We start from the raw sequence: 8,184 nt of genomic DNA, 5'->3' as shown, positions 1-8,184 counted from the left end.
AATTCAAGCCTAAATCTTCTCTACATCTCTAGAACCCATTCCGATCGCGCTCCTAAGTCACAAATCACCTCCCGAAGCTAACCGAACCATCGGAACTCACTTCCAAGCCTTCTAACACATAAGTCAAATGGTTGACTTTTCCAACTTAAGCCTTCTTAAAAGAGACGAAGTGTCTCATTTCTTACCAAATCCTCTCCGAAGTCGAACTAATCAACTCGATCACATGAAACACAGATAACGAAGCGTAAAGAAGCTGAAATGGGGAAACGGAGCGGTAACTCATGAGTTGACTGGCCGGGTCGTCACGTGGCCAAAAGAAAAACTACATTATTAAAATCAGACAAACTACTTTTATAAAGTAGATTCCTTCCGATAATGGAGGGACCCCTTACTTTATTAAAGCTGTCTAGGGGACCTATTTACTTAATAAAAGTCTTCCGTCTTTTTACCCCAATAATCAATTGGTGAGGCCTTCCATTTCTTTATGCTTTATCTTTTCCTTTATCGTTTTTCTTTGCAGAAGATGCTTCTGCACTAGCTTTCAATTTGTTGATGAAGTCTTTAATTTCTATATCACTAACTTCCTCTGTATCTGATTGATTTTGGGCTTCTCCGGCTAAACACACATCTTCATTTGAAGTACTGCCAATAGAACCCATAGAGATATCATCTCCAATAGTAGTACCAAGATTTTTTGCTAAATCCTTTTTTATTTCTTCAAAATATGAAGCAAGGATTTCTTTCTGTGAAACAGCTCCCTTCTTAATTTGGAGTCTCTTGCTGATAATTTCTAAATGACTTAGATCTTCTTCTTCATCCTTTGTATGATCGATCTGTGAATAAGTCTCTATTTTGGCATGTATCTGTTGTATTAATGCTTCACCATATAACTTTTCTTGTTGGTTTGACTGAAGCAATTTGGACCAAACTTATGATAGAAAATTTTGTTAAGGCAAGGAATGCCTTCACTAGTATAACCGGTCTGTACATTCCATTTCATAATCCAGGGAATAGAAAATTCAATAAAGAAATACATGGTACAATACCGTCATAAAAGATATGATCTTTTTGGAGAGAAATATTTTTGGGAGATATATCTACCCATTGAGAATATAATCCTTTGAAGAGAGGGTTTAAAATATCTAATGATAGTCCGTATAACTTCCACCATTTGAAAAACCAATTTGGAATTTGTTGTCCGAATAAATTAGGACAATTTTTTATAAACCAAGAATGTTTTCTGGTAGGATTTTCATATAAAAAAGTTTTATTAAAACTTTCGATATAATCCCAATAATTGAATTTGACCGAAACCTTTTGGTCTGTATGTGTATATTCACGATCTTTGAGTGTGCTAATTCCCCATTCATCAGAAGGTATAACCTTCTTAATTATAATCTTCGAAAAATAATAAGTTTTTCTAGTATTAGCAGGATAGAAATGCTGAATATATGCAGATCATGTTGTTGAGAGTATAATCTCATAATGCATTCTGTATTTGTATGCAGGAGTAGCGTATGACGCTGTATAAAAGTATCTTACCTTAATTTGCCAAGGATTATCCTTCCATTTAAGGTCGGATTGTTCTAAAAGAATTATTAACTCTTTGGATTCTTTTTTACTATAAGTCTCAAAATTGTCATTAGCATCCTCTGATATAACCGAGGAGTATGTAGGTACATTAGATGATGACGTACCTTCATCTTTCTTGGATTTTATAAAATCCATAAATTCCTTGTATAAAGGATGTTCGGTATTACCTTCTGTAATATTCGTGGCTATAAGCCTTTGATTTCCCATTTGGGCAAGAATATTATTCTCTCTGCTATTAGTAGCTGCCCTTCCTCTTCCTCGTTGCCGAGGAGTCTTGTATGTAGGTCTCATAACCTGTAGACAAAGTAGTAGAACTATTAGTTCAGGTATTCTCTAGTATGAAAATCAAGTAGGGTATTATCAGACCATTTTTTGTATATAATTTCAAAATCAAAAGGGGCTAATAAAGCTTGCTACCTTGCAAACATTTGTTTGGAAACATCATGCTTGAAATCTTTATTAAAGATAAATTTAGCAGCCTGACAATCAGTTTTAATAATAAATTTCTGATTATATAAGTCAGTCTAAAATTTCATCACACATTTAACAATAGCAAGAATTTCTTTATCTACAGTTGCATAATTTTTCGGGGAGTTATTCCATTTACCAGAATAAAATTGAACAAGGTATTCCTATTTATCTACAGGGGAACATTGTTTCAGTATTCCTCCATAACCAATATCAGAGGCATCAGTTTTCACAACTTTTGCCCAAGTAGGATTGGCGAGAGTTAAACAAGGGAGGTTATTAACCTTCTGCTTAATTCTCTAGACTGCTTCAATATGACTGTCAGTTCAAGCTTTAGGATTCTTCTTTAATCTTTCATAAAGAAGAGCAGTGTCTTTAGCAATGTCCTTTTTAAATGGAGAAATATAATTTAAGCTTCCTAAAAATCTTTGAAGCTGAGTTTTATCAGTAATAATATCGGAGAATATGGATGCAAATTCAATACTTCTATTAATGGGGATAATCCTACCCTTCTCAATGTTATGACTCAAAAATCTAACAGAAGTTTGGAAAATCATCATTTTCGGTTTTGATATAACTAAATCATTTTGTATAATAATCTTTTTAAATAAATCAAGATGTTTGAAATGAGATTCCATATTTTTTGAAAATACTAGAATATCATCAATATAAACAATTATGAAATCCGTATAAGGAAGGAAAATATCATTCATAATTTTTTGAAATTCTGAAGGTGCATTTTTGGGGAGTAATTCTTTCATAGGGCAAAAAACACGTGCTTACACAAGTCTACTAAACATAAAATCTGATATAATAGTTGAGAAAAAAAATCATGGAAATGATAAGATAAGGGAGGCACGGGGCTGCGAACGCCAACAACTACCTCGTAGTCTCCAAATCACTGCCTGGACTGGGAGAAATCAGCACTCAGGAGCGGACTTTGCGATGCCTGAATCTGCACACATGGTACAAGTAGTAATGTGAGTACTCCGACTCGGTGAGTAACAATTATAAATAATGGCTGAAAGTATAAAAACACGTAAAGACAAAAAGCAATTCCGTATTAAGCAGTAAAATCACTTAAAGCAGTAAATTAGTGAAAAATCAAATGATATTCCTTTTTGAAACAAGTAAAACAGGTAATTTAACAGGTAAATAACAAGTAGAAATCCGCCCCTCGGGCACAGTATCAATCGCTCAGCATAGTATCAGCCCCTCGGGCTCACTCTCAGTATAGTATCAGCCCCTAGGGCTCACTCTCGGAATAGAATCAGCCCCTCGGGCTACCTCACAATCACTCATATCAGCCCCTCAGCCATAGCATCAATCACTCAGAACAATGGGTACCCGCGCTCACTGTGGGTGTGCAGATTCTGGAGGGGCCTTTACGGCCCAAGCGCTATATCAAGCCACCTCGTGGCATCATCACTCGGCACTCGGCCTCACATCACTCAAGCCACCTCGTGGCATATAAAGTATCTCAGGCCCTTGGCCTCATATCACTCAGCATATCCTCACATATGGCCCTCGGCCTCACTCAGTCAAAAATCATCACAAGCCCCTTGGGCACTAGTAAAACAGTAGTTCTCAGCCCAAAACATAATGTAGAAATATCATTTAAGTTTCAAATCTGAGTAAAAGTGGATATGTTTGTAAAACAGTAGATATCAATAGTACTGAGTTCAAATAATAAGTCAAGCAGTGAGGAAAACAGTGATAAAAATTCCCGAAGGGTTCAAATAGTTGGCACGAAGCCCATATATGGCAATCAGCCCAAATCATGATGATAACAAATGAATTTCAGTCAAATATTCGGTAAAATCATCAATCGGGATGGACCAAGTCACAATCCCAATAGTGAAAGACCCCACGCTCATCATCCAGCGCGTATCTTGCCTCAATATAGCACTACGATATGCAATCCGGGGTTTCAAAACCCTTAGGACATCATTTACAACCATTACTCACCTCGAACTGTCTAATTCTCTAGCTCGCGACGCCTTTTCCCCTCGAATTGGCCTCCACGCGCGTCGAATCTATCAAAAATCAGAACGAATACGTCACAATATGCTAAGGGAACAAAGCCCAAGCGAAAACATTCGAAAAATATCAAAAATCTCGAAATTAGCAAAACCCGAGCCCCAGGCCCACGTCTCGGAATCAGGTAAAATTTACATTTTCAGAATCCTCATACCCTCACGAGTCTAACCATACCAAAATTACCCAATTCTGATACGATTTGGTCCTTCAAATCATCATTTTACATTTTTGAAAGGTTTCACAATTTTCTTCCCAAATTCCATCTCAAATCACGAATTAAATGATGAATTCAGTGATAGATTCATGTATTCTAGCCAAATCTGAGTTAAAATCACTTACCCCGATGAATTTCTTGAAAAACCTTCAAACAATCACCAAAATCCGAGCTTTCTAGGTTAAAATATTAAATAAAACCCAAGACCTCGTATTTATAGGTACCCCTCAGGTTTCAGCTACCGCGGGCCGCACCAAAACGACCGCGGTCTGTGCAAGCTAATGCGGTCCGCGCAAACACCTACCGCGGCCACGCACGCTTTTGTATGGTCCGCGCTACGCCTACCGCGGCCACGCCCGCTTTTGTGCGGTCCGCGCGACGCCTACCACGGCCGCGGCCGCTTTCGTGCGGTCCGCGCGACGCCTACCGCGGCCGCGCCCACTTTTGTGCGGTCCGCACAGCACTCAACGCGGGCGCACTTATTTTTGTGTGGACCGCGTGAGTGAGTTCCGGGGCCTGCAACCCCTGTAGACCTGCTACAGCTATGATTTTTGCACTAAAACATCCCGGAACCTACCCGGAACTCCCAGAACTTCGAACCAATTGCACCAACACATCCCATGAACTCCAAGAACTCTTAAATTATGCTTTCGATCAAAAGGTCTATCAAATCTCATCCGAATGGCCTGAAATTTTGCACATACATACCAAATGACACAATGAAGTTACTACAACTCTCGGAATTCTATTCCGATCCCTATATCAAAATCTCGCCTATTAACCAGAATTTGCCGAAATATCAATTTCGCCAATTCAAGCCTAAATCTTCTCTACATCTCTAGAACCCATTCCGATCGCGCTCCTAAGTCACAAATCACCTCCCGAAGCTAACCGAACCATCGGAACTCACTTCCAAGCCTTCTAACACATAAGTCAAATGGTTGACTTTTCCAACTTAAGCCTTCTTAAAAGAGACGAAGTGTCTCATTTCTTACCAAATCCTCTCCGAACTCGAACTAATCAACTCGATCACATAAAACACAGATAACGAAGCGTAAAGAAGCTGAAATGGGGAAACGGAGCGGTAACTCATGAGCTGACTGGCCGGGTCGTCACGTGGCCAAAAGAAAAACTACATTATTAAAATCAGACAAACTACTTTTATAAAGTAGATTCCTTCCGATAATGGAGGGACCCCTTACTTTATTAAAGCTGTCTAGGGGACCTATTTACTTAATAAAAGTCTCCCGTCTTTTTACCCCAATAATCAATTGGTGAGGCCTTCCATTTCTTTATGCTTTATCTTTTCCTTTATCGTTTTTCTTTGCAGAAGATGCTTCTGCACTTTCTTTCAATTTGTTGATGAAGTCTTCAATTTCTATATCACTAACTTCCTCTGTATCTGATTGATTTTGGGCTTCTCCGGCTAAACACACATCTTCATTTGAAGTACTGCCAATAGAACCCATAGAGATATCATCTCCAATAGTAGTACCAAGATTTTTTGCTAAATCCTTTTTTATTTCTTCAAAATATGAAGCAAGGATTTCTTTCTGTGAAACAGCTCCCTTCTTAATTTGGAGTCTCTTGCTGATAATTTCTAAATGACTTAGATCTTCTTCTTCATCCTTTGTATGATCGATCTGTGAATAAGCCTCTATTTTGGCATGTATCTGTTGTATTAATGCTTCACCATATAACTTTTCTTGTTGGTTTGACTGAAGCAATTTGGACCAAACTTATGATAGAAAATTTTGTTAAGGCAAGGAATGCCTTCACTAGTATAACCGGTCTGTACATTCCATTTCATAATCCAGGGAATAGAAAATTCAATAAAGAAATACATGGTACAATACCATCATAAAAGATATGATCTTTTTGGAGAGAAATAATTTTGGGAGATATATCTACCCATTGAGAATATAATCCTTTGAAGAGAGGGTTTAAAATATCTAATGATAGTCCGTATAACTTCCACCATTTGAAAAACCAATTTGGAATTTGTTGTCCGAATAAATTAGGACAATTTTTTATAAACCAAGAATGTTTTCTGGTAGGATTTTCATATAAAAAAGTTTTATTAAAACTTTCGACATAATCCCAATAATTGAATTTGACCGAAATCTTTTGGTCTGTATGTGTATATTCACGATCTTTGAGTGTGCTGATTCCCCATTCATCAGAAGGTATAACCTTCTTAATTATAATCTTCGAAAAATAATAAGTTTTTCTAGTATTAGCAGGATAGAAATGCTGAATATATGCAGATCCTATTGTTGAGAGTATAATCTCATAATACATTCTGTATTTGTATGCAGGAGTAGCGTATGACGCTGTATCAAAGTATCTTACCATAATTTGCCAAGGATTATCCTTCCATTTAAGGTCGGATTGTTCTAAAAGAATTATTAACTCTTTGGATTCTTTTTTACTATAAGTCTCAAAATTGTCATTAGCATCCTCTGATATAACCGAGGAGTATGTAGGTACATTAGATGATGACGTACCTTCATCTTTCTTGGATTTTATAAAATCCATAAATTCCTTGTATAAAGGATGTTCGGTATTACCTTCTGTAATATTCGTGGCTATAAGCCTTTGATTTCCCATTTGGGCAAGAATATTATTCTCTCTGCTATTAGTAGCTGCCCTTCCTCTTCCTCGTTGCCGAGGAGTCTTGTATGTAGGTCTCATAACCTGTAGACAAAGTAGTAGAACTATTAGTTCAGGTATTCTCTAGTATGAAAATCAAGTAGGGTATTATCAGACCATTTTTTGTATATAATTTCAAAATCAAAAGGGGCTAATAAAGCTTGCCACCTTGCAAACATTTGTTTGGAAACATCATGCTTGAAATCTTTATTAAAGATAAATTTAGCAGCCTGACAATCAGTTTTAATAATAAATTTCTGATTATATAAGTCAGTCTGAAATTTCATCACACATTTAACAATAGCAAGAATTTCTTTAGCTATAGTTGCATAATTTTTCTGGGGAGTATTCCATTTACCAGAATAAAATTGAATAAGGTATTCCTATTTATCTACAGGGGAACATTGTTTCAGTATTCCTCCATAACCAATATCAGAGGCATCAGTTTTCACAACTTTTGCCCAAGTAGGATTGGCGAGAGTTAAACAAGGGAGGTTATTAACCTTCTGCTTAATTCTCTAGACTGCTTCAATATGACTGTCAGTTCAAGCTTTAGGATTCTTCTTTAATCTTTCATAAAGAAGAGCAGTGTCTTTAGCAATATCCTTTTTAAATGGAGAAATATAATTTAAGCTTCCTAAAATCTTTGAAGCTGAGTTTTATCAGTAATAATATCGGAGAATATGGATGCAAATTCAATACTTCTATTAATGGGGATAATCCTACCCTTCTCAATGTTATGACCCAAAAATCTAACAGAAGTTTGGAAAATCATCATTTTCGGTTTTGATATAACTAAATCATTTTGTATAATAATCTTTTTAAATAAATCAAGATGTTTGAAATGAGATTCCATATTTTTTGAAAATACTAGAATATCATCAATATAAACAATTATGAAATCTGTATAAGGAAGGAAAATATCATTCATAATTTTTTGAAATTTTGAAGGTGCATTTTTTGGGAGTAATTCTTTCATAGGGCAAAAAACACGTGCTTACACAAGTCTACTAAACATAAAATCTGATATAATAGTTGAGAAAAAAAATCATGGAAATGATAAGATAAGGGAGGCACGGGGCTGCGAACGCCAACAACTACCTCGTAGTCTCCAAATCACTGCCTAGACTGGGAGAAATCAGCACTCAGGAGCGGACTTTGCGATGCCTGAATCTGCACACATGGTACAAGTATTAATGTGAGTACTCCGACTCGGT

The sequence above is a fragment of the Nicotiana tabacum genome, chromosome 3, assembly GCF_000715075.1.
Source record: "Nicotiana tabacum cultivar K326 chromosome 3, ASM71507v2, whole genome shotgun sequence".
Taxonomy (NCBI): Eukaryota; Viridiplantae; Streptophyta; class Magnoliopsida; order Solanales; family Solanaceae; genus Nicotiana; species Nicotiana tabacum.
Note: the sequence above shows the minus strand (reverse complement) of the source record.